The sequence below is a fragment of the Aquarana catesbeiana genome, linkage group LG03 (assembly GCF_042186555.1).
Source record: "Aquarana catesbeiana isolate 2022-GZ linkage group LG03, ASM4218655v1, whole genome shotgun sequence".
NCBI lineage: Eukaryota > Metazoa > Chordata > Amphibia > Anura > Ranidae > Aquarana > Aquarana catesbeiana.
Genome location: NC_133326.1, coordinates 678,290,722 through 678,317,570, shown reverse-complemented (window position 1 = coordinate 678,317,570; position 26,849 = coordinate 678,290,722). Strand labels below are relative to the sequence as shown.

Genomic DNA, 26,849 nt, shown 5'->3' with positions numbered 1-26,849 from the left:
GCAGAGTTAAAGATTTCAGCTGGGTGGAATATTTAGGAGGGCAAAAGAGCATTGAAAGCTTGAGCTGCCGCTCACTTTTCCATCCATGTGGCTTCTTGGAAAACTTAAGGGATGAAGAGTAGTGATTTTCATGGATTAAGGACCCCAAGACTCAAAAGAAGCAGAGAGATCAGTGCCCCGTGTGAGGATCGAACTCACGACCTTCAGATTATGAGACTGACGCGCTACCTGCTGCGCTAACGAGGCTGAACGGCAATGGGAATTTGCGTGCCACTGCTGGCCACTATACTTGGAAGATGATGCAGGCGGCATTATTTTTTTTCAATTTAGTTGAAGAGTAGTGATTTTCATGGATTAAGGACCCCAAGACTCAAAAGAAGCAGAGAGATCAGTGCCCCGTGTGAGGATCGAACTCACGACCTTCAGATTATGAGACTGACGCGCTACCTGCTGCGCTAACGAGGCTGAACGGCAATGGGAATTTGCGTGCCACTGCTGGCCACTATACTTGGAAGATGAAAACCAAAGTTTTCCCATATGGTCTAGCGGTTAGAATTCCTGGTTTTCACCCAGGCGGCCCGGGTTCGACTCCCGGTATGGGAAACGCAAGACCTTTTAATGACATGTACACTCCTAGTGCTGAAACCTCCAAAGCTGTTTTTCCATTGTAACCTCCAATCATTCCCTAGTTGTCAAAGCCAGGAATGCAGACAAGACAGGTCAAGCTGAGTCGGGAACAGGAAATCAAATAATATCAGAAACAGGGGCAGCTGAAGATCATCCAGCAACTAATGGCTCATGCTGCTTGCTTTAAATAGGCCACTGGGCACCAGAATCTGTCACGCATTGTGTGCGCTTTGGCGTACGCACATGCGCACATGCGCATGTGCACATGAATTCTCCTGGCCGTTCTTGCTCTTCTGCACATTCGCATTGGCAAATTTCTATGTGCCAATCTTCTATGAACCATTCTCTCATACAGACATTATCCTTTTTTTCACACCTTTGTAAAAGCCCTTTTGAATTCCTCTTTGTTTTTTGCTTTCTGTGTGATGAAACAAAGGGAAGCATGTCACATAGATGGAAAATGCCTCTGTTTTTCCAGGGTGAGTAGACATTGTATCTTGCAAGGTCTGTTAGATGCAGAGTTAAAGATTTCAGCTGGGTGGAATATTTAGGAGGGCAAAAGAGCATTGAAAGCTTGAGCTGCCGCTCACTTTTCCATCCATGTGGCTTCTTGGAAAACTTAAGGGATGAAGAGTAGTGATTTTCATGGATTAAGGACCCCAAGACTCAAAAGAAGCAGAGAGATCAGTGCCCCGTGTGAGGATCGAACTCACGACCTTCAGATTATGAGACTGACGCGCTACCTGCTGCGCTAACGAGGCTGAACGGCAATGGGAATTTGCGTGCCACTGCTGGCCACTATACTTGGAAGATGATGCAGGCGGCATTATTTTTTTTCAATTTAGTTTTCTCTATTTTTCCCAAAGAACGGCAGAAAGTTTTCCCATATGGTCTAGCGGTTAGGATTCCTGGTTTTCACCCAGGCGGCCCGGGTTCGACTCCCGGTATGGGAAACGCAAGACCTTTTAATGACATGTACACTCCTAGTGCTGAAACCTCCAAAGCTGTTTTTCCATTGTAACCTCCAATCATTCCCTAGTTGTCAAAGCCAGGAATGCAGACAAGACAGGTCAAGCTGAGTCGGGAACAGGAAATCAAATAATATCAGAAACAGGGGCAGCTGAAGATCATCCAGCAACTAATGGCTCATGCTGCTTGCTTTAAATAGGCCACTGGGCACCAGAATCTGTCACGCATTGTGTGCGCTTTGGCGTACGCACATGCGCACATGAATTCTCCTGGCCGTTCTTGCTCTTCTGCACATTCGCATTGTCAAATTTCTATGTGCCAATCTTCTACGAACCATTCTCTCATACAGACATTATCCTTTTTTTTCACACCTTTGTAAAAGCCCTTTTGAATTCCTCTTTGCTTTTTGCTTTCTGTGTGATGAAACAAAGGGAAGCATGTCACATAGATGGAAAATGCCTCTGTTTTTCCAGGGTGAGTAGACATTGTATCTTGCAAGGTCTGTTAGATGCAGAGTTAAAGATTTCAGCTGGGTGGAATTTTTAGGAGGGCAAAAGAGCATTGAAAGCTTGAGCTGCCGCTCACTTTTCCATCCATGTGGCTTCTTGGAAAACTTAAGGGATGAAGAGTAGTGATTTTCATGGATTAAGGACCCCAAGACTCAAAAGAAGCAGAGAGATCAGTGCCCCGTGTGAGGATCGAACTCACGACCTTCAGATTATGAGACTGACGCGCTACCTGCTGCGCTAACGAGGCTGAACGGCAATGGGAATTTGCGTGCCACTGCTGGCCACTATACTTGGAAGATGATGCAGGCGGCATTATTTTTTTTCAATTTAGTTTTCTCTATTTTTCCCAAAGAAGGGCAGAAAGTTTTCCCATATGGTCTAGCGGTTAGGATTCCTGGTTTTCACCCAGGCGGCCCGGGTTCGACTCCCAGTATGGGAAACGCAAGACCTTTTAATGACATGTACACTCCTAGTGCTGAAACCTCCAAAGCTGTTTTTCCATTGTAACCTCCAATCATTCCCTAGTTGTCAAAGCCAGGAATGCAGACAAGACAGGTCAAGCTGAGTCGGGAACAGGAAATCAAATAATATCAGAAACAGGGGCAGCTGAAGATCATCCAGCAACTAATGGCTCATGCTGCTTGCTTTAAATAGGCCACTGGGCACCAGAATCTGTCACGCATTGTGTGCGCTTTGGCGTACGCACATGCACACATGCGCATGTGCACATGAATTCTCCTGGCCGTTCTTGCTCTTCTGCACATTCGCATTGGCAAATTTCTATGTGCCAATCTTCTACGAACCATTCTCTCATACAGACATTATCCTTTTTTTTCACACCTTTGTAAAAGCCCTTTTGAATTCCTCTTTGCTTTTTGCTTTCTGTGTGATGAAACAAAGGGAAGCATGTCACATAGATGGAAAATGCCTCTGTTTTTCCAGGGTGAGTAGACATTGTATCTTGCAAGGTCTGTTAGATGCAGAGTTAAAGATTTCAGCTGGGTGGAATATTTAGGAGGGCAAAAGAGCATTGAAAGCTTGAGCTGCCGCTCACTTTTCCATCCATGTGGCTTCTTGGAAAACTTAAGGGATGAAGAGTAGTGATTTTCATGGATTAAGGACCCCAAGACTCAAAAGAAGCAGAGAGATCAGTGCCCCGTGTGAGGATCGAACTCACGACCTTCAGATTATGAGACTGACGCGCTACCTGCTGCGCTAACGAGGCTGAACGGCAATGGGAATTTGCGTGCCACTGCTGGCCACTATACTTGGAAGATGATGCAGGCGGCATTATTTTTTTTCAATTTAGTTTTCTCTATTTTTCCCAAAGAAGGGCAGAAAGTTTTCCCATATGGTCTAGCGGTTAGGGTTCCTGGTTTTCACCCAGGCGGCCCGGGTTCGACTCCCGGTATGGGAAACGCAAGACCTTTTAATGACATGTACACTCCTAGTGCTGAAACCTCCAAAGCTGTTTTTCCATTGTAACCTCCAATCATTCCCTAGTTGTCAAAGCCAGGAATGCAGACAAGACAGGTCAAGCTGAGTCGGGAACAGGAAATCAAATAATATCAGAAACAGGGGCAGCTGAAGATCATCCAGCAACTAATGGCTCATGCTGCTTGCTTTAAATAGGCCACTGGGCACCAGAATCTGTCACGCATTGTGTGCGCTTTGGCGTACGCACATGCGCACATGCGCATGTGCACATGAATTCTCCTGGCCGTTCTTGCTCTTCTGCACATTCGCATTGGCAAATTTCTATGTGCCAATCTTCTACGAACCATTCTCTCATACAGACATTATCCTTTTTTTTCACACCTTTGTAAAAGCCCTTTTGAATTCCTCTTTGCTTTTTGCTTTCTGTGTGATGAAACAAAGGGAAGCATGTCACATAGATGGAAAATGCCTCTGTTTTTCCAGGGTGAGTAGACATTGTATCTTGCAAGGTCTGTTAGATGCAGAGTTAAAGATTTCAGCTGGGTGGAATATTTAGGAGGGCAAAAGAGCATTGAAAGCTTGAGCTGCCGCTCACTTTTCCATCCATGTGGCTTCTTGGAAAACTTAAGGGATGAAGAGTAGTGATTTTCATGGATTAAGGACCCCAAGACTCAAAAGAAGCAGAGAGATCAGTGCCCCGTGTGAGGATCGAACTCACAACCTTCAGATTATGAGACTGACGCGCTACCTGCTGCGCTAACGAGGCTGAACGGCAATGGGAATTTGCGTGCCACTGCTGGCCACTTTACTTGGAAGATGATGCAGGCGGCATTATTTTTTTTCAATTTAGTTTTCTCTATTTTTCCCAAAGAAGGGCAGAAAGTTTTCCCATATGGTCTAGCGGTTAGGATTCCTGGTTTTCACCCAGGCGGCCCGGGTTCGACTCCCGGTATGGGAAACGCAAGACCTTTTAATGACATGTACACTCCTAGTGCTGAAACCTCCAAAGCTGTTTTTCCATTGTAACCTCCAATCATTCCCTAGTTGTCAAAGCCAGGAATGCAGACAAGACAGGTCAAGCTGAGTCGGGAACAGGAAATCAAATAATATCAGAAACAGGGGCAGCTGAAGATCATCCAGCAACTAATGGCTCATGCTGCTTGCTTTAAATAGGCCACTGGGCACCAGAATCTGTCACGCATTGTGTGCGCTTTGGCGTACGCACCTTTGAAAATGCCTCTGTTTTTCCAGGGTGAGTAGACATTGTATCTTGCAAGGTCTGTTAGATGCAGAGTTAAAGATTTCAGCTGGGTGGAATATATAGGAGGGCAAAAGAGCATTGAAAGCTTGAGCTGCCGCTCACTTTTCCATCCATGTGGCTTCTTGGAAAACTTAAGGGATGAAGAGTAGTGATTTTCATGGATTAAGGACCCCAAGACTCAAAAGAAGCAGAGAGATCAGTGCCCCGTGTGAGGATCGAACTCACGACCTTCAGATTATGAGACTGACGCGCTACCTGCTGCGCTAACGAGGCTGAACGGCAATGGGAATTTGCGTGCCACTGCTGGCCACTATACTTGGAAGATGAAAACCAAAGTTTTCCCATATGGTCTAGCGGTTAGAATTCCTGGTTTTCACCCAGGCGGCCCGGGTTCGACTCCCGGTATGGGAAACGCAAGACCTTTTAATGACATGTACACTCCTAGTGCTGAAACCTCCAAAGCTGTTTTTCCATTGTAACCTCCAATCATTCCCTAGTTGTCAAAGCCAGGAATGCAGACAAGACAGGTCAAGCTGAGTCGGGAACAGGAAATCAAATAATATCAGAAACAGGGGCAGCTGAAGATCATCCAGCAACTAATGGCTCATGCTGCTTGCTTTAAATAGGCCACTGGGCACCAGAATCTGTCACGCATTGTGTGCGCTTTGGCGTACGCACATGCGCACATGCGCATGTGCACATGAATTCTCCTGGCCGTTCTTGCTCTTCTGCACATTCGCATTGGCAAATTTCTATGTGCCAATCTTCTATGAACCATTCTCTCATACAGACATTATCCTTTTTTTCACACCTTTGTAAAAGCCCTTTTGAATTCCTCTTTGTTTTTTGCTTTCTGTGTGATGAAACAAAGGGAAGCATGTCACATAGATGGAAAATGCCTCTGTTTTTCCAGGGTGAGTAGACATTGTATCTTGCAAGGTCTGTTAGATGCAGAGTTAAAGATTTCAGCTGGGTGGAATATTTAGGAGGGCAAAAGAGCATTGAAAGCTTGAGCTGCCGCTCACTTTTCCATCCATGTGGCTTCTTGGAAAACTTAAGGGATGAAGAGTAGTGATTTTCATGGATTAAGGACCCCAAGACTCAAAAGAAGCAGAGAGATCAGTGCCCCGTGTGAGGATCGAACTCACGACCTTCAGATTATGAGACTGACGCGCTACCTGCTGCGCTAACGAGGCTGAACGGCAATGGGAATTTGCGTGCCACTGCTGGCCACTATACTTGGAAGATGATGCAGGCGGCATTATTTTTTTTCAATTTAGTTTTCTCTATTTTTCCCAAAGAAGGACAGAAAGTTTTCCCATATGGTCTAGCGGTTAGGATTCCTGGTTTTCACCCAGGCGGCCCGGGTTCGACTCCCGGTATGGGAAACGCAAGACCTTTTAATGACATGTACACTCCTAGTGCTGAAACCTCCAAAGCTGTTTTTCCATTGTAACCTCCAATCATTCCCTAGTTGTCAAAGCCAGGAATGCAGACAAGACAGGTCAAGCTGAGTCGGGAACAGGAAATCAAATAATATCAGAAACAGGGGCAGCTGAAGATCATCCAGCAACTAATGGCTCATGCTGCTTGCTTTAAATAGGCCACTGGGCACCAGAATCTGTCACGCATTGTGTGCGCTTTGGCGTACGCACATGCGCACATGCGCATGTGCACATGAATTCTCCTGGCCGTTCTTGCTCTTCTGCACATTCGCATTGGCAAATTTCTATGTGCCAATCTTCTATGAACCATTCTCTCATACAGACATTATCCTTTTTTTTCACACCTTTGTAAAAGCCCTTTTGAATTCCTCTTTGCTTTTTGCTTTCTGTGTGATGAAACAAAGGGAAGCATGTCACATAGATGGAAAATGCCTCTGTTTTTCCAGGGTGAGTAGACATTGTATCTTGCAAGGTCTGTTTTAGATGCAGAGTTAAAGATTTCAGCTGGGTGGAATATTTAGGAGGGCAAAAGAGCATTGAAAGCTTGAGCTGCCGCTCACTTTTCCATCCATGTGGCTTCTTGGAAAACTTAAGGGATGAAGAGTAGTGATTTTCATGGATTAAGGACCCCAAGACTCAAAAGAAGCAGAGAGATCAGTGCCCCGTGTGAGGATCGAACTCACGACCTTCAGATTATGAGACTGACGCGCTACCTGCTGCGCTAACGAGGCTGAACGGCAATGGGAATTTGCGTGCCACTGCTGGCCACTATACTTGGAAGATGATGCAGGCGGCATTATTTTTTTTCAATTTAGTTTTCTCTATTTTTCCCAAAGAAGGGCAGAAAGTTTTCCCATATGGTCTAGCGGTTAGGATTCCTGGTTTTCACCCAGGCGGCCCGGGTTCGACTCCCGGTATGGGAAACGCAAGACCTTTTAATGACATGTACACTCCTAGTGCTGAAACCTCCAAAGCTGTTTTTCCATTGTAACCTCCAATCATTCCCTAGTTGTCAAAGCCAGGAATGCAGACAAGACAGGTCAAGCTGAGTCGGGAACAGGAAATCAAATAATATCAGAAACAGGGGCAGCTGAAGATCATCCAGCAACTAATGGCTCATGCTGCTTGCTTTAAATAGGCCACTGGGCACCAGAATCTGTCACGCATTGTGTGCGCTTTGGCGTACGCACATGCGCACATGCGCATGTGCACATGAATTCTCCTGGCCGTTCTTGCTCTTCTGCACATTCGCATTGGCAAATTTCTATGTGCCAATCTTCTATGAACCATTCTCTCATACAGACATTATCCTTTTTTTCACACCTTTGTAAAAGCCCTTTTGAATTCCTCTTTGTTTTTTGCTTTCTGTGTGATGAAACAAAGGGAAGCATGTCACATAGATGGAAAATGCCTCTGTTTTTCCAGGGTGAGTAGACATTGTATCTTGCAAGGTCTGTTAGATGCAGAGTTAAAGATTTCAGCTGGGTGGAATATTTAGGAGGGCAAAAGAGCATTGAAAGCTTGAGCTGCCGCTCACTTTTCCATCCATGTGGCTTCTTGGAAAACTTAAGGGATGAAGAGTAGTGATTTTCATGGATTAAGGACCCCAAGACTCAAAAGAAGCAGAGAGATCAGTGCCCCGTGTGAGGATCGAACTCACGACCTTCAGATTATGAGACTGACGCGCTACCTGCTGCGCTAACGAGGCTGAACGGCAATGGGAATTTGCGTGCCACTGCTGGCCACTATACTTGGAAGATGATGCAGGCGGCATTATTTTTTTTCAATTTAGTTTTCTCTATTTTTCCCAAAGAAGGGCAGAAAGTTTTCCCATATGGTCTAGCGGTTAGGATTCCTGGTTTTCACCCAGGCGGCCCGGGTTCGACTCCCGGTATGGGAAACGCAAGACCTTTTAATGACATGTACACTCCTAGTGCTGAAACCTCCAAAGCTGTTTTTCCATTGTAACCTCCAATCATTCCCTAGTTGTCAAAGCCAGGAATGCAGACAAGACAGGTCAAGCTGAGTCGGGAACAGGAAATCAAATAATATCAGAAACAGGGGCAGCTGAAGATCATCCAGCAACTAATGGCTCATGCTGCTTGCTTTAAATAGGCCACTGGGCACCAGAATCTGTCACGCATTGTGTGCGCTTTGGCGTACACACATGCGCACATGCGCATGTGCACATGAATTCTCCTGGCCGTTCTTGCTCTTCTGCACATTCGCATTGGCAAATTTCTATGTGCCAATCTTCTACGAACCATTCTCTCATACAGACATTATCCTTTTTTTTTCACACCTTTGTAAAAGCCCTTTTGAATTCCTCTTTGCTTTTTGCTTTCTGTGTGATGAAACAAAGGGAAGCATGTCACATAGATGGAAAATGCCTCTGTTTTTCCAGGGTGAGTAGACATTGTATCTTGCAAGGTCTGTTAGATGCAGAGTTAAAGATTTCAGCTGGGTGGAATATTTAGGAGGGCAAAAGAGCATTGAAAGCTTGAGCTGCCGCTCACTTTTCCATCCATGTGGCTTCTTGGAAAACTTAAGGGATGAAGAGTAGTGATTTTCATGGATTAAGGACCCCAAGACTCAAAAGAAGCAGAGAGATCAGTGCCCCGTGTGAGGATCGAACTCACGACCTTCAGATTATGAGACTGACGCGCTACCTGCTGCGCTAACGAGGCTGAACGGCAATGGGAATTTGCGTGCCACTGCTGGCCACTATACTTGGAAGATGATGCAGGCGGCATTATTTTTTTTCAATTTAGTTTTCTCTATTTTTCCCAAAGAAGGGCAGAAAGTTTTCCCATATGGTCTAGCGGTTAGGATTCCTGGTTTTCACCCAGGCGGCCCGGGTTCGACTCCCGGTATGGGAAACGCAAGACCTTTTAATGACATGTACACTCCTAGTGCTGAAACCTCCAAAGCTGTTTTTCCATTGTAACCTCCAATCATTCCCTAGTTGTCAAAGCCAGGAATGCAGACAAGACAGGTCAAGCTGAGTCGGGAACAGGAAATCAAATAATATCAGAAACAGGGGCAGCTGAAGATCATCCAGCAACTAATGGCTCATGCTGCTTGCTTTAAATAGGCCACTGGGCACCAGAATCTGTCACGCATTGTGTGCGCTTTGGCGTACGCACATGCGCACATGCGCATGTGCACATGAATTCTCCTGGCCGTTCTTGCTCTTCTGCACATTCGCATTGGCAAATTTCTATGTGCCAATCTTCTATGAACCATTCTCTCATACAGACATTATCCTTTTTTTCACACCTTTGTAAAAGCCCTTTTGAATTCCTCTTTGTTTTTTGCTTTCTGTGTGATGAAACAAAGGGAAGCATGTCACATAGATGGAAAATGCCTCTGTTTTTCCAGGGTGAGTAGACATTGTATCTTGCAAGGTCTGTTAGATGCAGAGTTAAAGATTTCAGCTGGGTGGAATATTTAGGAGGGCAAAAGAGCATTGAAAGCTTGAGCTGCCGCTCACTTTTCCATCCATGTGGCTTCTTGGAAAACTTAAGGGATGAAGAGTAGTGATTTTCATGGATTAAGGACCCCAAGACTCAAAAGAAGCAGAGAGATCAGTGCCCCGTGTGAGGATCGAACTCACGACCTTCAGATTATGAGACTGACGCGCTACCTGCTGCGCTAACGAGGCTGAACGGCAATGGGAATTTGCGTGCCACTGCTGGCCACTATACTTGGAAGATGATGCAGGCGGCATTATTTTTTTTCAATTTAGTTTTCTCTATTTTTCCCAAAGAAGGGCAGAAAGTTTTCCCATATGGTCTAGCGGTTAGGATTCCTGGTTTTCACCCAGGCGGCCCGGGTTCGACTCCCGGTATGGGAAACGCAAGACCTTTTAATGACATGTACACTCCTAGTGCTGAAACCTCCAAAGCTGTTTTTCCATTGTAACCTCCAATCATTCCCTAGTTGTCAAAGCCAGGAATGCAGACAAGACAGGTCAAGCTGAGTCGGGAACAGGAAATCAAATAATATCAGAAACAGGGGCAGCTGAAGATCATCCAGCAACTAATGGCTCATGCTGCTTGCTTTAAATAGGCCACTGGGCACCAGAATCTGTCACGCATTGTGTGCGCTTTGGCGTACACACATGCGCACATGCGCATGTGCACATGAATTCTCCTGGCCGTTCTTGCTCTTCTGCACATTCGCATTGGCAAATTTCTATATGCCAATCTTCTACGAACCATTCTCTCATACAGACATTATCCTTTTTTTTTCACACCTTTGTAAAAGCCCTTTTGAATTCCTCTTTGCTTTTTGCTTTCTGTGTGATGAAACAAAGGGAAGCATGTCACATAGATGGAAAATGCCTCTGTTTTTCCAGGGTGAGTAGACATTGTATCTTGCAAGGTCTGTTAGATGCAGAGTTAAAGATTTCAGCTGGGTGGAATATTTAGGAGGGCAAAAGAGCATTGAAAGTTTGAGCTGCCGCTCACTTTTCCATCCATGTGGCTTCTTGGAAAACTTAAGGGATGAAGAGTAGTGATTTTCATGGATTAAGGACCCCAAGACTCAAAAGAAGCAGAGAGATCAGTGCCCCGTGTGAGGATCGAACTCACGACCTTCAGATTATGAGACTGACGCGCTACCTGCTGCGCTAACGAGGCTGAACGGCAATGGGAATTTGCGTGCCACTGCTGGCCACTATACTTGGAAGATGATGCAGGCGGCATTATTTTTTTTCAATTTAGTTTTCTCTATTTTTCCCAAAGAAGGGCAGAAAGTTTTCCCATATGGTCTAGCGGTTAGGATTCCTGGTTTTCACCCAGGCGGCCCGGGTTCGACTCCCGGTATGGGAAACGCAAGACCTTTTAATGACATGTACACTCCTAGTGCTGAAACCTCCAAAGCTGTTTTTCCATTGTAACCTCCAATCATTCCCTAGTTGTCAAAGCCAGGAATGCAGACAAGACAGGTCAAGCTGAGTCGGGAACAGGAAATCAAATAATATCAGAAACAGGGGCAGCTGAAGATCATCCAGCAACTAATGGCTCATGCTGCTTGCTTTAAATAGGCCACTGGGCACCAGAATCTGTCACGCATTGTGTGCGCTTTGGCGTACGCACATGCGCACATGCGCATGTGCACATGAATTCTCCTGGCCGTTCTTGCTCTTCTGCACATTCGCATTGGCAAATTTCTATGTGCCAATCTTCTATGAACCATTCTCTCATACAGACATTATCCTTTTTTTCACACCTTTGTAAAAGCCCTTTTGAATTCCTCTTTGTTTTTTGCTTTCTGTGTGATGAAACAAAGGGAAGCATGTCACATAGATGGAAAATGCCTCTGTTTTTCCAGGGTGAGTAGACATTGTATCTTGCAAGGTCTGTTAGATGCAGAGTTAAAGATTTCAGCTGGGTGGAATATTTAGGAGGGCAAAAGAGCATTGAAAGCTTGAGCTGCCGCTCACTTTTCCATCCATGTGGCTTCTTGGAAAACTTAAGGGATGAAGAGTAGTGATTTTCATGGATTAAGGACCCCAAGACTCAAAAGAAGCAGAGAGATCAGTGCCCCGTGTGAGGATCGAACTCACGACCTTCAGATTATGAGACTGACGCGCTACCTGCTGCGCTAACGAGGCTGAACGGCAATGGGAATTTGCGTGCCACTGCTGGCCACTATACTTGGAAGATGATGCAGGCGGCATTATTTTTTTTCAATTTAGTTTTCTCTATTTTTCCCAAAGAAGGGCAGAAAGTTTTCCCATATGGTCTAGCGGTTAGGATTCCTGGTTTTCACCCAGGCGGCCCGGGTTCGACTCCCGGTATGGGAAACGCAAGACCTTTTAATGACATGTACACTCCTAGTGCTGAAACCTCCAAAGCTGTTTTTCCATTGTAACCTCCAATCATTCCCTAGTTGTCAAAGCCAGGAATGCAGACAAGACAGGTCAAGCTGAGTCGGGAACAGGAAATCAAATAATATCAGAAACAGGGGCAGCTGAAGATCATCCAGCAACTAATGGCTCATGCTGCTTGCTTTAAATAGGCCACTGGGCACCAGAATCTGTCACGCATTGTGTGCGCTTTGGCGTACACACATGCGCACATGCGCATGTGCACATGAATTCTCCTGGCCGTTCTTGCTCTTCTGCACATTCGCATTGGCAAATTTCTATGTGCCAATCTTCTACGAACCATTCTCTCATACAGACATTATCCTTTTTTTTTCACACCTTTGTAAAAGCCCTTTTGAATTCCTCTTTGCTTTTTGCTTTCTGTGTGATGAAACAAAGGGAAGCATGTCACATAGATGGAAAATGCCTCTGTTTTTCCAGGGTGAGTAGACATTGTATCTTGCAAGGTCTGTTAGATGCAGAGTTAAAGATTTCAGCTGGGTGGAATATTTAGGAGGGCAAAAGAGCATTGAAAGCTTGAGCTGCCGCTCACTTTTCCATCCATGTGGCTTCTTGGAAAACTTAAGGGATGAAGAGTAGTGATTTTCATGGATTAAGGACCCCAAGACTCAAAAGAAGCAGAGAGATCAGTGCCCCGTGTGAGGATCGAACTCATGACCTTCAGATTATGAGACTGACGCGCTACCTGCTGCGCTAACGAGGCTGAACGGCAATGGGAATTTGCGTGCCACTGCTGGCCACTATACTTGGAAGATGATGCAGGCGGCATTATTTTTTTTCAATTTAGTTTTCTCTATTTTTCCCAAAGAAGGGCAGAAAGTTTTCCCATATGGTCTAGCGGTTAGGATTCCTGGTTTTCACCCAGGCGGCCCGGGTTCGACTCCCGGTATGGGAAACGCAAGACCTTTTAATGACATGTACACTCCTAGTGCTGAAACCTCCAAAGCTGTTTTTCCATTGTAACCTCCAATCATTCCCTAGTTGTCAAAGCCAGGAATGCAGACAAGACAGGTCAAGCTGAGTCGGGAACAGGAAATCAAATAATATCAGAAACAGGGGCAGCTGAAGATCATCCAGCAACTAATGGCTCATGCTGCTTGCTTTAAATAGGCCACTGGGCACCAGAATCTGTCACGCATTGTGTGCGCTTTGGCGTACGCACATGCGCATGTGCACATGAATTCTCCTGGCCGTTCTTGCTCTTCTGCACATTCGCATTGGCAAATTTCTATGTGCCAATCTTCTACGAACCATTCTCTCATACAGACATTATCCTTTTTTTTCACACCTTTGTAAAAGCCCTTTTGAATTCCTCTTTGCTTTTTGCTTTCTGTGTGATGAAACAAAGGGAAGCATGTCACATAGATGGAAAATGCCTCTGTTTTTCCAGGGTGAGTAGACATTGTATCTTGCAAGGTCTGTTAGATGCAGAGTTAAAGATTTCAGCTGGGTGGAATATTTAGGAGGGCAAAAGAGCATTGAAAGCTTGAGCTGCCGCTCACTTTTCCATCCATGTGGCTTCTTGGAAAACTTAAGGGATGAAGAGTAGTGATTTTCATGGATTAAGGACCCCAAGACTCAAAAGAAGCAGAGAGATCAGTGCCCCGTGTGAGGATCGAACTCACGACCTTCAGATTATGAGACTGACGCGCTACCTGCTGCGCTAACGAGGCTGAACGGCAATGGGAATTTGCGTGCCACTGCTGGCCACTATACTTGGAAGATGATGCAGGCGGCATTATTTTTTTTCAATTTAGTTTTCTCTATTTTTCCCAAAGAAGGGCAGAAAGTTTTCCCATATGGTCTAGCGGTTAGGATTCCTGGTTTTCACCCAGGCGGCCCGGGTTCGACTCCCGGTATGGGAAACGCAAGACCTTTTAATGACATGTACACTCCTAGTGCTGAAACCTCCAAAGCTGTTTTTCCATTGTAACCTCCAATCATTCCCTAGTTGTCAAAGCCAGGAATGCAGACAAGACAGGTCAAGCTGAGTCGGGAACAGGAAATCAAATAATATCAGAAACAGGGGCAGCTGAAGATCATCCAGCAACTAATGGCTCATGCTGCTTGCTTTAAATAGGCCACTGGGCACCAGAATCTGTCACGCATTGTGTGCGCTTTGGCGTACGCACATGCGCACATGCGCATGTGCACATGAATTCTCCTGGCCGTTCTTGCTCTTCTGCACATTCGCATTGGCAAATTTCTATGTTCCAATCTTCTACGAACCATTCTCTCATACAGACATTATCCTTTTTTTTCACACCTTTGTAAAAGCCCTTTTGAATTCCTCTTTGCTTTTTGCTTTCTGTGTGATGAAACAAAGGGAAGCATGTCACATAGATGGAAAATGCCTCTGTTTTTCCAGGGTGAGTAGACATTGTATCTTGCAAGGTCTGTTAGATGCAGAGTTAAAGATTTCAGCTGGGTGGAATATTTAGGAGGGCAAAAGAGCATTGAAAGCTTGAGCTGCCGCTCACTTTTCCACCCATGTGGCTTCTTGGAAAACTTAAGGGATGAAGAGTAGTGATTTTCATGGATTAAGGACCCCAAGACTCAAAAGAAGCAGAGAGATCAGTGCCCCGTGTGAGGATCGAACTCACGACCTTCAGATTATGAGACTGACGCGCTACCTGCTGCGCTAACGAGGCTGAACGGCAATGGGAATTTGCGTGCCACTGCTGGCCACTATACTTGGAAGATGATGCAGGCGGCATTATTTTTTTTCAATTTAGTTTTCTCTATTTTTCCCAAAGAATGGCAGAAAGTTTTCCCATATGGTCTAGCGGTTAGGGTTCCTGGTTTTCACCCAGGCGGCCCGGGTTCGACTCCCGGTATGGGAAACGCAAGACCTTTTAATGACATGTACACTCCTAGTGCTGAAACCTCCAAAGCTGTTTTTCCATTGTAACCTCCAATCATTCCCTAGTTGTCAAAGCCAGGAATGCAGACAAGACAGGTCAAGCTGAGTCGGGAACAGGAAATCAAATAATATCAGAAACAGGGGCAGCTGAAGATCATCCAGCAACTAATGGCTCATGCTGCTTGCTTTAAATAGGCCACTGGGCACCAGAATCTGTCACGCATTGTGTGCGCTTTGGCGTACACACATGCGCACATGCGCATGTGCACATGAATTTTCCTGGCCGTTCTTGCTCTTCTGCACATTCGCATTGGCAAATTTCTATGTGCCAATCTTCTACGAACCATTCTCTCATACAGACATTATCCTTTTTTTCACACCTTTGTAAAAGCCCTTTTGAATTCCTCTTTGCTTTTTGCTTTCTGTGTGATGAAACAAAGGGAAGCATGTCACATAGATGGAAAATGCCTCTGTTTTTCCAGGGTGAGTAGACATTGTATCTTGCAAGGTCTGTTAGATGCAGAGTTAAAGATTTCAGCTGGGTGGAATATTTAGGAGGGCAAAAGAGCATTGAAAGCTTGAGCTGCCGCTCACTTTTCCATCCATGTGGCTTCTTGGAAAACTTAAGGGATGAAGAGTAGTGATTTTCATGGATTAAGGACCCCAAGACTCAAAAGAAGCAGAGAGATCAGTGCCCCGTGTGAGGATCGAACTCACAACCTTCAGATTATGAGACTGACGCGCTACCTGCTGCGCTAACGAGGCTTAACGTCAATGGGAATTTGCGTGCCACTGCTGGCCACTATACTTGGAAGATGATGCAGGCGGCATTATTTTTTTTCAATTTAGTTTTCTCTATTTTTCCCAAAGAAGGGCAGAAAGTTTTCCCATATGGTCTAGCGGTTAGGATTCCTGGTTTTCACCCAGGCGGCCCGGGTTCGACTCCCGGTATGGGAAACGCAAGACCTTTTAATGACATGTACACTCCTAGTGCTGAAACCTCCAAAGCTGTTTTTCCATTGTAACCTCCAATCATTCCCTAGTTGTCAAAGCCAGGAATGCAGACAAGACAGGTCAAGCTGAGTCGGGAACAGGAAATCAAATAATATCAGAAACAGGGGCAGCTGAAGATCATCCAGCAACTAATGGCTCATGCTGCTTGCTTTAAATAGGCCACTGGGCACCAGAATCTGTCACGCATTGTGTGCGCTTTGGCGTACGCACATGCGCACATGCGCATGTGCACATGAATTCTCCTGGCCGTTCTTGCTCTTCTGCACATTCGCATTGGCAAATTTCTATGTGCCAATCTTCTACGAACCATTCTCTCATACAGACATTATCCTTTTTTTTCACACCTTTGTAAAAGCCCTTTTGAATTCCTCTTTGCTTTTTGCTTTCTGTGTGATGAAACAAAGGGAAGCATGTCACATAGATGGAAAATGCCTCTGTTTTTCCAGGGTGAGTAGACATTGTATCTTGCAAGGTCTGTTAGATGCAGAGTTAAAGATTTCAGCTGGGTGGAATATTTAGGAGGGCAAAAGAGCATTGAAAGCTTGAGCTGCCGCTCACTTTTCCATCCATGTGGCTTCTTGGAAAACTTAAGGGATGAAGAGTAGTGATTTTCATGGATTAAGGACCCCAAGACTCAAAAGAAGCTGAGAGATCAGTGCCCCGTGTGAGGATCGAACTCACGACCTTCAAATTATGAGACTGACGCGCTACCTGCTGCGCTAACGAGGCTGAACGGCAATGGGAATTTGCGTGCCACTGCTGGCCACTATACTTGGAAGATGATGCAGGCGGCATTATTTTTTTTCAATTTAGTTTTCTCTATTTTTCCCAAAGAAGGGCAGAAAGTTTTCCCATATGGTCTAGCGGTTAGGATTCCTGGTTTTCACCCAGGCGGCCCGGGTTCGACTCCCGGTATGGGAAACGCAAGACCTTTTAATGACATGTACACTCCTAGTGCTGAAACCTCCAAAGCTGTTTTTCCATTGTAACCTCCAATCATTCCCTAGTTGTCAAAGCCAGGAATGCAGACAAGACAGGTCAAGCTGAGTCGGGAACAGGAAATCAAATAATATCAGAAACAGGGGCAGCTGAAGATCATCCAGCAACTAATGGCTCATGCTGCTTGCTTTAAATAGGCCACTGGGCACCAGAATCTGTCACGCATTGTGTGCGCTTTGGCGTACGCACATGCGCACATGCGCATGTGCACATGAATTCTCCTGGCCGTTCTTGCTCTTCTGCACATTCGCATTGGCAAATTTCTATGTGCCAATCTTCTACGAACCATTCTCTCATACAGACATTATCCTTTTTTTTCACACCTTTGTAAAAGCCCTTTTGAATTCCTCTTTGCTTTTTGCTTTCTGTGTGATGAAACAAAGGGAAGCATGTCACATAGATGGAAAATGCCTCTGTTTTTCCAGGGTGAGTAGACATTGTATCTTGCAAGGTCTGTTAGATGCAGAGTTAAAGATTTCAGCTGGGTGGAATATTTACGAAGGCAAAAGAGCATTGAAAGCTTGAGCTGCCGCTCACTTTTCCATCCATGTGGCTTCTTGGAAAACTTAAGGGATGAAGAGTAGTGATTTTCATGGATTAAGGACCCCAAGACTCAAAAGAAGCAGAGAGATCAGTGCCCCGTGTGAGGATCGAACTCACGACCTTCAGATTATGAGACTGACACGCTACCTGCTGCGCTAACGAGGCTGAACGGCAATGGGAATTTGCGTGCCACTGCTGGCCACTATACTTGGAAGATGATGCAGGCGGCATTATTTTTTTTCAATTTAGTTTTCTCTATTTTTCCCAAAGAAGGGCAGAAAGTTTTCCCATATGGTCTAGCGGTTAGGATTCCTGGTTTTCACCCAGGCGGCCCGGGTTCGACTCCCGGTATGGGAAACGCAAGACCTTTTAATGACATGTACACTCCTAGTGCTGAAACCTCCAAAGCTGTTTTTCCATTGTAACCTCCAATCATTCCCTAGTTGTCAAAGCCAGGAATGCAGACAAGACAGGTCAAGCTGAGTCGGGAACAGGAAATCAAATAATATCAGAAACAGGGGCAGCTGAAGATCATCCAGCAACTAATGGCTCATGCTGCTTGCTTTAAATAGGCCACTGGGCACCAGAATCTGTCACGCATTGTGTGCGCTTTGGCGTACGCACATGCGCACATGCGCATGTGCACATGAATTCTCCTGGCCGTTCTTGCTCTTCTGCACATTCGCATTGGCAAATTTCTATGTGCCAATCTTCTACGAACCATTCTCTCATACAGACATTATCCTTTTTTTTCACACCTTTGTAAAAGCCCTTTTGAATTCCTCTTTGCTTTTTGCTTTCTGTGTGATGAAACAAAGGGAAGCATGTCACATAGATGGAAAATGCCTCTGTTTTTCCAGGGTGAGTAGACATTGTATCTTGCAAGGTCTGTTAGATGCAGAGTTAAAGATTTCAGCTGGGTGGAATATTTAGGAGGGCAAAAGAGCATTGAAAGCTTGAGCTGCCGCTCACTTTTCCATCCATGTGGCTTCTTGGAAAACTTAAGGGATGAAGAGTAGTGATTTTCATGGATTAAGGACCCCAAGACTCAAAAGAAGCAGAGAGATCAGTGCCCCGTGTGAGGATCGAACTCACGACCTTCAGATTATGAGACTGACGCGCTACCTGCTGCGCTAACGAGGCTGAACAGCAATGGGAATTTGCGTGCCACTGCTGGCCACTATACTTGGAAGATGATGCAGGCGGCATTATTTTTTTTCAATTTAGTTTTCTCTATTTTTCCCAAAGAAGGGCAGAAAGTTTTCCCATATGGTCTAGCGGTTAGGATTCCTGGTTTTCACCCAGGCGGCCCGGGTTCGCCTCCCGGTATGGGAAACGCAAGACCTTTTAATGACATGTACACTCCTAGTGCTGAAACCTCCAAAGCTGTTTTTCCATTGTAACCTCCAATCATTCCCTAGTTGTCAAAGCCAGGAATGCAGACAAGACAGGTCAAGCTGAGTCGGGAACAGGAAATCAAATAATATCAGAAACAGGGGCAGCTGAAGATCATCCAGCAACTAATGGCTCATGCTGCTTGCTTTAAATAGGCCACTGGGCACCAGAATCTGTCACGCATTGTGTGCGCTTTGGCATGCGCACATGCGCATGTGCACATGAATTCTCCTGGCCGTTCTTGCTCTTCTGCACATTCGCATTGGCAAATTTCTATGTGCCAATCTTCTACGAACCATTCTCTCATACAGACATTATCCTTTTTTTTCACACCTTTGTAAAAGCCCTTTTGAATTCCTCTTTGCTTTTTGCTTTCTGTGTGATGAAACAAAGGGAAGCATGTCACATAGATGGAAAATGCCTCTGTTTTTCCAGGGTGAGTAGACATTGTATCTTGCAAGGTCTGTTAGATGCAGAGTTAAAGATTTCAGCTGGGTGGAATATTTAGGAGGGCAAAAGAGCATTGAAAGCTTGAGCTGCCGCTCACTTTTCCATCCATGTGGCTTCTTGGAAAACTTAAGGGATGAAGAGTAGTGATTTTCATGGATTAAGGACCCCAAGACTCAAAAGAAGCAGAGAGATCAGTGCCCCATGTGAGGATCGAACTCACGACCTTCAGATTATGAGACTGACGTGCTACCTGCTGCGCTAACGAGGCTGAACGGCAATGGGAATTTGCGTGCCACTGCTGGCCACTATACTTGGAAGATGATGCAGGCGGCATTATTTTTTTTCAATTTAGTTTTCTCTATTTTTCCCAAAGAGGAGAAGAAAGTTTTCCCATATGGTCTAGCGGTTAGGATTTCTGGTTTTCACCCAGGCGGCCGGGTTCGACTCCCGGTATGGGAAACGCAAGACCTTTTAATGACATGTACACTCCTAGTGCTGAAACCTCCAAAGCTGTTTTTCCATTGTAACCTCCAATCATTCCCTAGTTGTCAAAGCCAGGAATGCAGACAAGACAGGTCAAGCTGAGTCGGGAACAGGAAATCAAATAATATCAGAAACAGGGGCAGCTGAAGATCATCCAGCAACTAATGGCTCATGCTGCTTGCTTTAAATAGGCCACTGGGCACCAGAATCTGTCACGCATTGTATGCGCACATGCGCATGTGCACATGAATTCTCCTGGCCGTTCTTGCTCTTCTGCACATTCGCATTGGCAAATTTCTATGTGCCAATCTTCTACGAACCATTCTCTCATACAGACATTATCCTTTTTTTTCACACCTTTGTAAAAGCCCTTTTGAATTCCTCTTTGCTTTTTGCTTTCTGTGTGATGAAACAAAGGGAAGCATGTCACATAGATGGAAAATGCCTCTGTTTTTCCAGGGTGAGTAGACATTGTATCTTGCAAGGTCTGTTAGATGCAGAGTTAAAGATTTCAGCTGGGTGGAATATTTAGGAGGGCAAAAGAGCATTGAAAGCTTGAGCTGCCGCTCACTTTTCCATCCATGTGGCTTCTTGGAAAACTTAAGGGATGAAGAGTAGTGATTTTCATGGATTAAGGACCCCAAGACTCAAAAGAAGCAGAGAGATCAGTGCCCCGTGTGAGGATCGAACTCACGACCTTCAGATTATGAGACTGACGTGCTACCTGCTGCGCTAACGAGGCTGAACGGCAATGGGAATTTGCGTGCCACTGCTGGCCACTATACTTGGAAGATGATGCAGGCGGCATTATTTTTTTTCAATTTAGTTTTCTCTATTTTTCCCAAAGAGGAGAAGAAAGTTTTCCCATATGGTCTAGCGGTTAGGATTTCTGGTTTTCACCCAGGCGGCCCGGGTTCGACTCCCGGTATGGGAAACGCAAGACCTTTTAATGACATGTACACTCCTAGTGCTGAAACCTCCAAAGCTGTTTTTCCATTGTAACCTCCAATCATTCCCTAGTTGTCAAAGCCAGGAATGCAGACAAGACAGGTCAAGCTGAGTCGGGAACAGGAAATCAAATAATATCAGAAACAGGGGCAGCTGAAGATCATCCAGCAACTAATGGCTCATGCTGCTTGCTTTAAATAGGCCACTGGGCACCAGAATCTGTCACGCATTGTGTGCGCTTTGGCGTACGCACATGCGCACATGCGCATGTGCACATGAATTCTCCTGGCCGTTCTTGCTCTTCTGCACATTCGCATTGGCAAATTTCTATGTGCCAATCTTCTACGAACCATTCTCTCATACAGACATTATCCTTTTTTTTCACACCTTTGTAAAAGCCCTTTTGAATTCCTCTTTGCTTTTTGCTTTCTGTGTGATGAAACAAAGGGAAGCATGTCACATAGATGGAAAATGCCTCTGTTTTTCCAGGGTGAGTAGACATTGTATCTTGCAAGGTCTGTTAGATGCAGAGTTAAAGATTTCAGCTGGGTGGAATATTTAGGAGGGCAAAAGAGCATTGAAAGCTTGAGCTGCCGCTCACTTTTCCATCCATGTGGCTTCTTGGAAAACTTAAGGGATGAAGAGTAGTGATTTTCATGGATTAAGGACCCCAAGACTCAAAAGAAGCTGAGAGATCAGTGCCCCGTGTGAGGATCGAACTCACGACCTTCAAATTATGAGACTGACGCGCTACCTGCTGCGCTAACGAGGCTGAACGGCAATGGGAATTTGCGTGCCACTGCTGGCCACTATACTTGGAAGATGATGCAGGCGGCATTATTTTTTTTCAATTTAGTTTTCTCTATTTTTCCCAAAGAAGGGCAGAAAGTTTTCCCATATGGTCTAGCGGTTAGGATTCCTGGTTTTCACCCAGGCGGCCCGGGTTCGACTCCCGGTATGGGAAACGCAAGACCTTTTAATGACATGTACACTCCTAGTGCTGAAACCTCCAAAGCTGTTTTTCCATTGTAACCTCCAATCATTCCCTAGTTGTCAAAGCCAGGAATGCAGACAAGACAGGTCAAGCTGAGTCGGGAACAGGAAATCAAATAATATCAGAAACAGGGGCAGCTGAAGATCATCCAGCAACTAATGGCTCATGCTGCTTGCTTTAAATAGGCCACTGGGCACCAGAATCTGTCACGCATTGTGTGCGCTTTGGCGTACGCACATGCGCATGTGCACATGAATTCTCCTGGCCGTTCTTGCTCTTCTGCACATTCGCATTGGCAAATTTCTATGTGCCAATCTTCTACGAACCATTCTCTCATACAGACATTGTCCTTTTTTTTCACACCTTTGTAAAAGCCCTTTTGAATTCCTCTTTGCTTTTTGCTTTCTGTGTGATGAAACAAAGGGAAGCATGTCACATAGATGGAAAATGCCTCTGTTTTTCCAGGGTGAGTAGACATTGTATCTTGCAAGGTCTGTTAGATGCAGAGTTAAAGATTTCAGCTGGGTGGAATATTTAGGAGGGCAAAAGAGCATTGAAAGCTTGAGCTGCCGCTCACTTTTCCATCCATGTGGCTTCTTGGAAAACTTAAGGGATGAAGAGTAGTGATTTTCATGGATTAAGGACCCCAAGACTCAAAAGAAGCAGAGAGATCAGTGCCCCGTGTGAGGATCGAACTCACGACCTTCAGATTATGAGACTGACGCGCTACCTGCTGCGCTAACGAGGCTGAACGGCAATGGGAATTTGCGTGCCACTGCTGGCCACTATACTTGGAAGATGATGCAGGCGGCATTATTTTTTTTCAATTTAGTTTTCTCTATTTTTCCCAAAGAAGGGCAGAAAGTTTTCCCATATGGTCTAGCGGTTAGGATTCCTGGTTTTCACCCAGGCGGCCCGGGTTCGACTCCCGGTATGGGAAACGCAAGACCTTTTAATGACATGTACACTCCTAGTGCTGAAACCTCCAAAGCTGTTTTTCCATTGTAACCTCCAATCATTCCCTAGTTGTCAAAGCCAGGAATGCAGACAAGACAGGTCAAGCTGAGTCGGGAACAGGAAATCAAATAATATCAGAAACAGGGGCAGCTGAAGATCATCCAGCAACTAATGGCTCATGCTGCTTGCTTTAAATAGGCCACTGGGCACCAGAATCTGTCACGCATTGTGTGCGCTTTGGCGTACGCACATGCGCATGTGCACATGAATTCTCCTGGCCGTTCTTGCTCTTCTGCACATTCGCATTGGCAAATTTCTATGTGCCAATCTTCTACGAACCATTCTCTCATACAGACATTATCCTTTTTTTTCACACCTTTGTAAAAGCCCTTTTGAATTCCTCTTTGCTTTTTGCTTTCTGTGTGATGAAACAAAGGGAAGCATGTCACATAGATGGAAAATGCCTCTGTTTTTCCAGGGTGAGTAGACATTGTATCTTGCAAGGTCTGTTAGATGCAGAGTTAAAGATTTCAGCTGGGTGGAATATTTAGGAGGGCAAAAGAGCATTGAAAGCTTGAGCTGCCGCTCACTTTTCCATCCATGTGGCTTCTTGGAAAACTTAAGGGATGAAGAGTAGTGATTTTCATGGATTAAGGACCCCAAGACTCAAAAGAAGCAGAGAGATCAGTGCCCCGTGTGAGGATCGAACTCACGACCTTCAGATTATGAGACTGACGCGCTACCTGCTGCGCTAACGAGGCTGAACGGCAATGGGAATTTGCGTGCCACTGCTGGCCACTATACTTGGAAGATGATGCAGGCGGCATTATTTTTTTTCAATTTAGTTTTCTCTATTTTTCCCAAAGAAGGGCAGAAAGTTTTCCCATATGGTCTAGCGGTTAGGATTCCTGGTTTTCACCCAGGCGGCCCGGGTTCGACTCCCGGTATGGGAAACGCAAGACCTTTTAATGACATGTACACTCCTAGTGCTGAAACCTCCAAAGCTGTTTTTCCATTGTAACCTCCAATCATTCCCTAGTTGTCAAAGCCAGGAATGCAGACAAGACAGGTCAAGCTGAGTCGGGAACAGGAAATCAAATAATATCAGAAACAGGGGCAGCTGAAGATCATCCAGCAACTAATGGCTCATGCTGCTTGCTTTAAATAGGCCACTGGGCACCAGAATCTGTCACGCATTGTGTGCGCTTTGGCGTACGCACATGCGCACATGCGCATGTGCACATGAATTCTCCTGGCCGTTCTTGCTCTTCTGCACATTCGCATTGGCAAATTTCTATGTGCCAATCTTCTACGAACCATTCTCTCATACAGACATTATCCTTTTTTTTCACACCTTTGTAAAAGCCCTTTTGAATTCCTCTTTGCTTTTTGCTTTCTGTGTGATGAAACAAAGGGAAGCATGTCACATAGATGGAAAATGCCTCTGTTTTTCCAGGATGAGTAGACATTATATCTTGCAAGGTCTGTTAGATGCAGAGTTAAAGATTTCAGCTGGGTGGAATATTTAGGAGGGCAAAAGAGCATTGAAAGCTTGAGCTGCCGCTCACTTTTCCATCCATGTGGCTTCTTGGAAAACTTAAGGGATGAAGAGTAGTGATTTTCATGGATTAAGGACCCCAAGACTCAAAAGAAGCAGAGAGATCAGTGCCCCGTGTGAGGATCGAACTCACGACCTTCAGATTATGAGACTGACGCGCTACCTGCTGCGCTAACGAGGCTGAACGGCAATGGGAATTTGCGTGCCACTGCTGGCCACTATACTTGGAAGATGATGCAGGCGGCATTATTTTTTTTCAATTTAGTTTTCTCTATTTTTCCCAAAGAAGGGCAGAAAGTTTTCCCATATGGTCTAGCGGTTAGGATTCCTGGTGTTCACCCAGGCGGCCCGGGTTCGACTCCCGGTATGGGAAACGCAAGACCTTTTAATGACATGTACACTCCTAGTGCTGAAACCTCCAAAGCTGTTTTTCCATTGTAACCTCCAATCATTCCCTAGTTGTCAAAGCCAGGAATGCAGACAAGACAGGTCAAGCTGAGTCGGGAACAGGAAATCAAATAATATCAGAAACAGGGGCAGCTGAAGATCATCCAGCAACTAATGGCTCATGCTGCTTGCTTTAAATAGGCCACTGGGCACCAGAATCTGTCACGCATTGTGTGCGCTTTGGCGTACGCACATGTGCACATGAATTCTCCTGGCCGTTCTTGCTCTTCTGCACATTCGCATTGGCAAATTTCTATGTGCCAATCTTCTACGAACCATTCTCTCATACAGACATTATCCTTTTTTTTCACACCTTTGTAAAAGCCCTTTTGAATTCCTCTTTGCTTTTTGCTTTCTGTGTGATGAAACAAAGGGAAGCATGTCACATAGATGGAAAATGCCTCTGTTTTTCCAGGGTGAGTAGACATTGTATCTTGCAAGGTCTGTTAGATGCAGAGTTAAAGATTTCAGCTGGGTGGAATATTTAGGAGGGCAAAAGAGCATTGAAAGCTTGAGCTGCCGCTCACTTTTCCATCCATGTGGCTTCTTGGAAAACTTAAGGGATGAAGAGTAGTGATTTTCATGGATTAAGGACCCCAAGACTCAAAAGAAGCAGAGAGATCAGTGCCCCGTGTGAGGATCGAACTCACGACCTTCAGATTATGAGACTGACGCGCTACCTGCTGCGCTAACGAGGCTGAACGGCAATGGGAATTTGCGTGCCACTGCTGGCCACTATACTTGGAAGATGATGCAGGCGGCATTATTTTTTTCAATTTAGTTTTCTCTATTTTTCCCAAAGAAGGGCAGAAAGTTTTCCCATATGGTCTAGCGGTTAGGATTCCTGGTTTTCACCCAGGCGGCCCGGGTTCGACTCCCGGTATGGGAAACGCAAGACCTTTTAATGACATGTACACTCCTAGTGCTGAAACCTCCAAAGCTGTTTTTCCATTGTAACCTCCAATCATTCCCTAGTTGTCAAAGCCAGGAATGCAGACAAGACAGGTCAAGCTGAGTCGGGAACAGGAAATCAAATAATATCAGAAACAGGGGCAGCTGAAGATCATCCAGCAACTAATGGCTCATGCTGCTTGCTTTAAATAGGCCACTGGGCACCAGAATCTGTCACGCATTGTGTGCGCTTTGGCGTACGCGCATGTGCACATGAATTCTCCTGGCCGTTCTTGCTCTTCTGCACATTCGCATTGGCAAATTTCTATGTGCCAATCTTCTACGAACCATTCTCTCATACAGACATTATCCTTTTTTTTCACACCTTTGTAAAAGCCCTTTTGAATTCCTCTTTGCTTTTTGCTTTCTGTGTGATGAAACAAAGGGAAGCATGTCACATAGATGGAAAATGCCTCTGTTTTTCCAGGGTGAGTAGACATTGTATCTTGCAAGGTCTGTTAGATGCAGAGTTAAAGATTTCAGCTGGGTGGAATATTTAGGAGGGCAAAAGAGCATTGAAAGCTTGAGCTGCCGCTCACTTTTCCATCCATGTGGCTTCTTGGAAAACTTAAGGGATGAAGAGTAGTGATTTTCATGGATTAAGGACCCCAAGACTCAAAAGAAGCAGAGAGATCAGTGCCCCGTGTGAGGATCGAACTCACGACCTTCAGATTATGAGACTGACGCGCTACCTGCTGCGCTAACGAGGCCGAACGGCAATGGGAATTTGCGTGCCACTGCTGGCCACTATACTTGGAAGATGATGCAGGCGGCATTATTTTTTTTCAATTTAGTTTTCTCTATTTTTCCCAAAGAAGGGCAGAAAGTTTTCCCATATGGTCTAGCGGTTAGGATTCCTGATTTTCACCCAGGCGGCCCGGGTTCGACTCCTGGTATGGGAAACGCAAGACCTTTTAATGACATGTACACTCCTAGTGCTGAAACCTCCAAAGCTGTTTTTCCATTGTAACCTCCAATCATTCCCTAGTTGTCAAAGCCAGGAATGCAGACAAGACAGGTCAAGCTGAGTCGGGAACAGGAAATCAAATAATATCAGAAACAGGGGCAGCTGAAGATCATCCAGCAACTAATGGCTCATGCTG

General features: G+C 45.3%; 54 non-coding genes across 54 annotated transcripts; 25 read left to right on the top strand and 29 right to left on the bottom strand.

Annotated features, from left to right (window-relative positions):
• Positions 1–173: 173 nt before the first annotated feature.
• TRNAM-CAU (transfer RNA methionine (anticodon CAU)) lies at positions 174–246 on the bottom strand. The gene has a single exon. It is a non-coding gene; the product is annotated as a tRNA-Met (tRNA).
• A 146-nt stretch (positions 247–392) lies between these two features.
• TRNAM-CAU (transfer RNA methionine (anticodon CAU)) lies at positions 393–465 on the bottom strand. Its single transcript has one exon. It is a non-coding gene; the product is annotated as a tRNA-Met (tRNA).
• Positions 466–531: 66 nt separating this feature from the next.
• Positions 532–603, top strand: TRNAE-UUC (transfer RNA glutamic acid (anticodon UUC)). The gene has a single exon. It is a non-coding gene; the product is annotated as a tRNA-Glu (tRNA).
• A 712-nt stretch (positions 604–1,315) lies between these two features.
• On the bottom strand, positions 1,316–1,388 carry TRNAM-CAU (transfer RNA methionine (anticodon CAU)). Its single transcript has one exon. It is a non-coding gene; the product is annotated as a tRNA-Met (tRNA).
• Positions 1,389–1,508: 120 nt separating this feature from the next.
• On the top strand, positions 1,509–1,580 carry TRNAE-UUC (transfer RNA glutamic acid (anticodon UUC)). The gene has a single exon. It is a non-coding gene; the product is annotated as a tRNA-Glu (tRNA).
• A 699-nt stretch (positions 1,581–2,279) lies between these two features.
• TRNAM-CAU (transfer RNA methionine (anticodon CAU)) lies at positions 2,280–2,352 on the bottom strand. The gene has a single exon. It is a non-coding gene; the product is annotated as a tRNA-Met (tRNA).
• A 120-nt stretch (positions 2,353–2,472) lies between these two features.
• TRNAE-UUC (transfer RNA glutamic acid (anticodon UUC)) lies at positions 2,473–2,544 on the top strand. Its single transcript has one exon. It is a non-coding gene; the product is annotated as a tRNA-Glu (tRNA).
• A 713-nt stretch (positions 2,545–3,257) lies between these two features.
• Positions 3,258–3,330, bottom strand: TRNAM-CAU (transfer RNA methionine (anticodon CAU)). The gene has a single exon. It is a non-coding gene; the product is annotated as a tRNA-Met (tRNA).
• Positions 3,331–3,450: 120 nt separating this feature from the next.
• Positions 3,451–3,522, top strand: TRNAE-UUC (transfer RNA glutamic acid (anticodon UUC)). The gene has a single exon. It is a non-coding gene; the product is annotated as a tRNA-Glu (tRNA).
• Positions 3,523–4,235: 713 nt separating this feature from the next.
• On the bottom strand, positions 4,236–4,308 carry TRNAM-CAU (transfer RNA methionine (anticodon CAU)). Its single transcript has one exon. It is a non-coding gene; the product is annotated as a tRNA-Met (tRNA).
• A 120-nt stretch (positions 4,309–4,428) lies between these two features.
• Positions 4,429–4,500, top strand: TRNAE-UUC (transfer RNA glutamic acid (anticodon UUC)). Its single transcript has one exon. It is a non-coding gene; the product is annotated as a tRNA-Glu (tRNA).
• A 503-nt stretch (positions 4,501–5,003) lies between these two features.
• On the bottom strand, positions 5,004–5,076 carry TRNAM-CAU (transfer RNA methionine (anticodon CAU)). Its single transcript has one exon. It is a non-coding gene; the product is annotated as a tRNA-Met (tRNA).
• Positions 5,077–5,142: 66 nt separating this feature from the next.
• On the top strand, positions 5,143–5,214 carry TRNAE-UUC (transfer RNA glutamic acid (anticodon UUC)). Its single transcript has one exon. It is a non-coding gene; the product is annotated as a tRNA-Glu (tRNA).
• A 712-nt stretch (positions 5,215–5,926) lies between these two features.
• Positions 5,927–5,999, bottom strand: TRNAM-CAU (transfer RNA methionine (anticodon CAU)). The gene has a single exon. It is a non-coding gene; the product is annotated as a tRNA-Met (tRNA).
• A 120-nt stretch (positions 6,000–6,119) lies between these two features.
• Positions 6,120–6,191, top strand: TRNAE-UUC (transfer RNA glutamic acid (anticodon UUC)). The gene has a single exon. It is a non-coding gene; the product is annotated as a tRNA-Glu (tRNA).
• Positions 6,192–6,906: 715 nt separating this feature from the next.
• TRNAM-CAU (transfer RNA methionine (anticodon CAU)) lies at positions 6,907–6,979 on the bottom strand. The gene has a single exon. It is a non-coding gene; the product is annotated as a tRNA-Met (tRNA).
• Positions 6,980–7,099: 120 nt separating this feature from the next.
• Positions 7,100–7,171, top strand: TRNAE-UUC (transfer RNA glutamic acid (anticodon UUC)). The gene has a single exon. It is a non-coding gene; the product is annotated as a tRNA-Glu (tRNA).
• Positions 7,172–7,883: 712 nt separating this feature from the next.
• Positions 7,884–7,956, bottom strand: TRNAM-CAU (transfer RNA methionine (anticodon CAU)). The gene has a single exon. It is a non-coding gene; the product is annotated as a tRNA-Met (tRNA).
• Positions 7,957–8,076: 120 nt separating this feature from the next.
• Positions 8,077–8,148, top strand: TRNAE-UUC (transfer RNA glutamic acid (anticodon UUC)). Its single transcript has one exon. It is a non-coding gene; the product is annotated as a tRNA-Glu (tRNA).
• Positions 8,149–8,862: 714 nt separating this feature from the next.
• TRNAM-CAU (transfer RNA methionine (anticodon CAU)) lies at positions 8,863–8,935 on the bottom strand. The gene has a single exon. It is a non-coding gene; the product is annotated as a tRNA-Met (tRNA).
• Positions 8,936–9,055: 120 nt separating this feature from the next.
• On the top strand, positions 9,056–9,127 carry TRNAE-UUC (transfer RNA glutamic acid (anticodon UUC)). Its single transcript has one exon. It is a non-coding gene; the product is annotated as a tRNA-Glu (tRNA).
• A 712-nt stretch (positions 9,128–9,839) lies between these two features.
• On the bottom strand, positions 9,840–9,912 carry TRNAM-CAU (transfer RNA methionine (anticodon CAU)). The gene has a single exon. It is a non-coding gene; the product is annotated as a tRNA-Met (tRNA).
• A 120-nt stretch (positions 9,913–10,032) lies between these two features.
• On the top strand, positions 10,033–10,104 carry TRNAE-UUC (transfer RNA glutamic acid (anticodon UUC)). Its single transcript has one exon. It is a non-coding gene; the product is annotated as a tRNA-Glu (tRNA).
• Positions 10,105–10,818: 714 nt separating this feature from the next.
• TRNAM-CAU (transfer RNA methionine (anticodon CAU)) lies at positions 10,819–10,891 on the bottom strand. The gene has a single exon. It is a non-coding gene; the product is annotated as a tRNA-Met (tRNA).
• A 120-nt stretch (positions 10,892–11,011) lies between these two features.
• TRNAE-UUC (transfer RNA glutamic acid (anticodon UUC)) lies at positions 11,012–11,083 on the top strand. The gene has a single exon. It is a non-coding gene; the product is annotated as a tRNA-Glu (tRNA).
• A 712-nt stretch (positions 11,084–11,795) lies between these two features.
• Positions 11,796–11,868, bottom strand: TRNAM-CAU (transfer RNA methionine (anticodon CAU)). The gene has a single exon. It is a non-coding gene; the product is annotated as a tRNA-Met (tRNA).
• A 120-nt stretch (positions 11,869–11,988) lies between these two features.
• Positions 11,989–12,060, top strand: TRNAE-UUC (transfer RNA glutamic acid (anticodon UUC)). Its single transcript has one exon. It is a non-coding gene; the product is annotated as a tRNA-Glu (tRNA).
• A 714-nt stretch (positions 12,061–12,774) lies between these two features.
• On the bottom strand, positions 12,775–12,847 carry TRNAM-CAU (transfer RNA methionine (anticodon CAU)). The gene has a single exon. It is a non-coding gene; the product is annotated as a tRNA-Met (tRNA).
• A 120-nt stretch (positions 12,848–12,967) lies between these two features.
• TRNAE-UUC (transfer RNA glutamic acid (anticodon UUC)) lies at positions 12,968–13,039 on the top strand. The gene has a single exon. It is a non-coding gene; the product is annotated as a tRNA-Glu (tRNA).
• A 705-nt stretch (positions 13,040–13,744) lies between these two features.
• Positions 13,745–13,817, bottom strand: TRNAM-CAU (transfer RNA methionine (anticodon CAU)). The gene has a single exon. It is a non-coding gene; the product is annotated as a tRNA-Met (tRNA).
• Positions 13,818–13,937: 120 nt separating this feature from the next.
• TRNAE-UUC (transfer RNA glutamic acid (anticodon UUC)) lies at positions 13,938–14,009 on the top strand. Its single transcript has one exon. It is a non-coding gene; the product is annotated as a tRNA-Glu (tRNA).
• A 713-nt stretch (positions 14,010–14,722) lies between these two features.
• TRNAM-CAU (transfer RNA methionine (anticodon CAU)) lies at positions 14,723–14,795 on the bottom strand. The gene has a single exon. It is a non-coding gene; the product is annotated as a tRNA-Met (tRNA).
• Positions 14,796–14,915: 120 nt separating this feature from the next.
• On the top strand, positions 14,916–14,987 carry TRNAE-UUC (transfer RNA glutamic acid (anticodon UUC)). Its single transcript has one exon. It is a non-coding gene; the product is annotated as a tRNA-Glu (tRNA).
• Positions 14,988–15,699: 712 nt separating this feature from the next.
• On the bottom strand, positions 15,700–15,772 carry TRNAM-CAU (transfer RNA methionine (anticodon CAU)). The gene has a single exon. It is a non-coding gene; the product is annotated as a tRNA-Met (tRNA).
• Positions 15,773–15,892: 120 nt separating this feature from the next.
• On the top strand, positions 15,893–15,964 carry TRNAE-UUC (transfer RNA glutamic acid (anticodon UUC)). Its single transcript has one exon. It is a non-coding gene; the product is annotated as a tRNA-Glu (tRNA).
• Positions 15,965–16,677: 713 nt separating this feature from the next.
• Positions 16,678–16,750, bottom strand: TRNAM-CAU (transfer RNA methionine (anticodon CAU)). Its single transcript has one exon. It is a non-coding gene; the product is annotated as a tRNA-Met (tRNA).
• Positions 16,751–16,870: 120 nt separating this feature from the next.
• On the top strand, positions 16,871–16,942 carry TRNAE-UUC (transfer RNA glutamic acid (anticodon UUC)). Its single transcript has one exon. It is a non-coding gene; the product is annotated as a tRNA-Glu (tRNA).
• Positions 16,943–17,655: 713 nt separating this feature from the next.
• On the bottom strand, positions 17,656–17,728 carry TRNAM-CAU (transfer RNA methionine (anticodon CAU)). Its single transcript has one exon. It is a non-coding gene; the product is annotated as a tRNA-Met (tRNA).
• Positions 17,729–17,848: 120 nt separating this feature from the next.
• TRNAE-UUC (transfer RNA glutamic acid (anticodon UUC)) lies at positions 17,849–17,920 on the top strand. The gene has a single exon. It is a non-coding gene; the product is annotated as a tRNA-Glu (tRNA).
• A 713-nt stretch (positions 17,921–18,633) lies between these two features.
• Positions 18,634–18,706, bottom strand: TRNAM-CAU (transfer RNA methionine (anticodon CAU)). Its single transcript has one exon. It is a non-coding gene; the product is annotated as a tRNA-Met (tRNA).
• An 897-nt stretch (positions 18,707–19,603) lies between these two features.
• Positions 19,604–19,676, bottom strand: TRNAM-CAU (transfer RNA methionine (anticodon CAU)). Its single transcript has one exon. It is a non-coding gene; the product is annotated as a tRNA-Met (tRNA).
• An 884-nt stretch (positions 19,677–20,560) lies between these two features.
• TRNAM-CAU (transfer RNA methionine (anticodon CAU)) lies at positions 20,561–20,633 on the bottom strand. Its single transcript has one exon. It is a non-coding gene; the product is annotated as a tRNA-Met (tRNA).
• A 120-nt stretch (positions 20,634–20,753) lies between these two features.
• TRNAE-UUC (transfer RNA glutamic acid (anticodon UUC)) lies at positions 20,754–20,825 on the top strand. Its single transcript has one exon. It is a non-coding gene; the product is annotated as a tRNA-Glu (tRNA).
• A 713-nt stretch (positions 20,826–21,538) lies between these two features.
• Positions 21,539–21,611, bottom strand: TRNAM-CAU (transfer RNA methionine (anticodon CAU)). Its single transcript has one exon. It is a non-coding gene; the product is annotated as a tRNA-Met (tRNA).
• Positions 21,612–21,731: 120 nt separating this feature from the next.
• Positions 21,732–21,803, top strand: TRNAE-UUC (transfer RNA glutamic acid (anticodon UUC)). Its single transcript has one exon. It is a non-coding gene; the product is annotated as a tRNA-Glu (tRNA).
• Positions 21,804–22,508: 705 nt separating this feature from the next.
• On the bottom strand, positions 22,509–22,581 carry TRNAM-CAU (transfer RNA methionine (anticodon CAU)). The gene has a single exon. It is a non-coding gene; the product is annotated as a tRNA-Met (tRNA).
• A 120-nt stretch (positions 22,582–22,701) lies between these two features.
• Positions 22,702–22,773, top strand: TRNAE-UUC (transfer RNA glutamic acid (anticodon UUC)). The gene has a single exon. It is a non-coding gene; the product is annotated as a tRNA-Glu (tRNA).
• Positions 22,774–23,478: 705 nt separating this feature from the next.
• TRNAM-CAU (transfer RNA methionine (anticodon CAU)) lies at positions 23,479–23,551 on the bottom strand. The gene has a single exon. It is a non-coding gene; the product is annotated as a tRNA-Met (tRNA).
• A 120-nt stretch (positions 23,552–23,671) lies between these two features.
• Positions 23,672–23,743, top strand: TRNAE-UUC (transfer RNA glutamic acid (anticodon UUC)). Its single transcript has one exon. It is a non-coding gene; the product is annotated as a tRNA-Glu (tRNA).
• Positions 23,744–24,456: 713 nt separating this feature from the next.
• TRNAM-CAU (transfer RNA methionine (anticodon CAU)) lies at positions 24,457–24,529 on the bottom strand. The gene has a single exon. It is a non-coding gene; the product is annotated as a tRNA-Met (tRNA).
• A 120-nt stretch (positions 24,530–24,649) lies between these two features.
• TRNAE-UUC (transfer RNA glutamic acid (anticodon UUC)) lies at positions 24,650–24,721 on the top strand. Its single transcript has one exon. It is a non-coding gene; the product is annotated as a tRNA-Glu (tRNA).
• A 699-nt stretch (positions 24,722–25,420) lies between these two features.
• On the bottom strand, positions 25,421–25,493 carry TRNAM-CAU (transfer RNA methionine (anticodon CAU)). Its single transcript has one exon. It is a non-coding gene; the product is annotated as a tRNA-Met (tRNA).
• A 119-nt stretch (positions 25,494–25,612) lies between these two features.
• TRNAE-UUC (transfer RNA glutamic acid (anticodon UUC)) lies at positions 25,613–25,684 on the top strand. Its single transcript has one exon. It is a non-coding gene; the product is annotated as a tRNA-Glu (tRNA).
• A 699-nt stretch (positions 25,685–26,383) lies between these two features.
• Positions 26,384–26,456, bottom strand: TRNAM-CAU (transfer RNA methionine (anticodon CAU)). The gene has a single exon. It is a non-coding gene; the product is annotated as a tRNA-Met (tRNA).
• Positions 26,457–26,849: the final 393 nt, after the last annotated feature.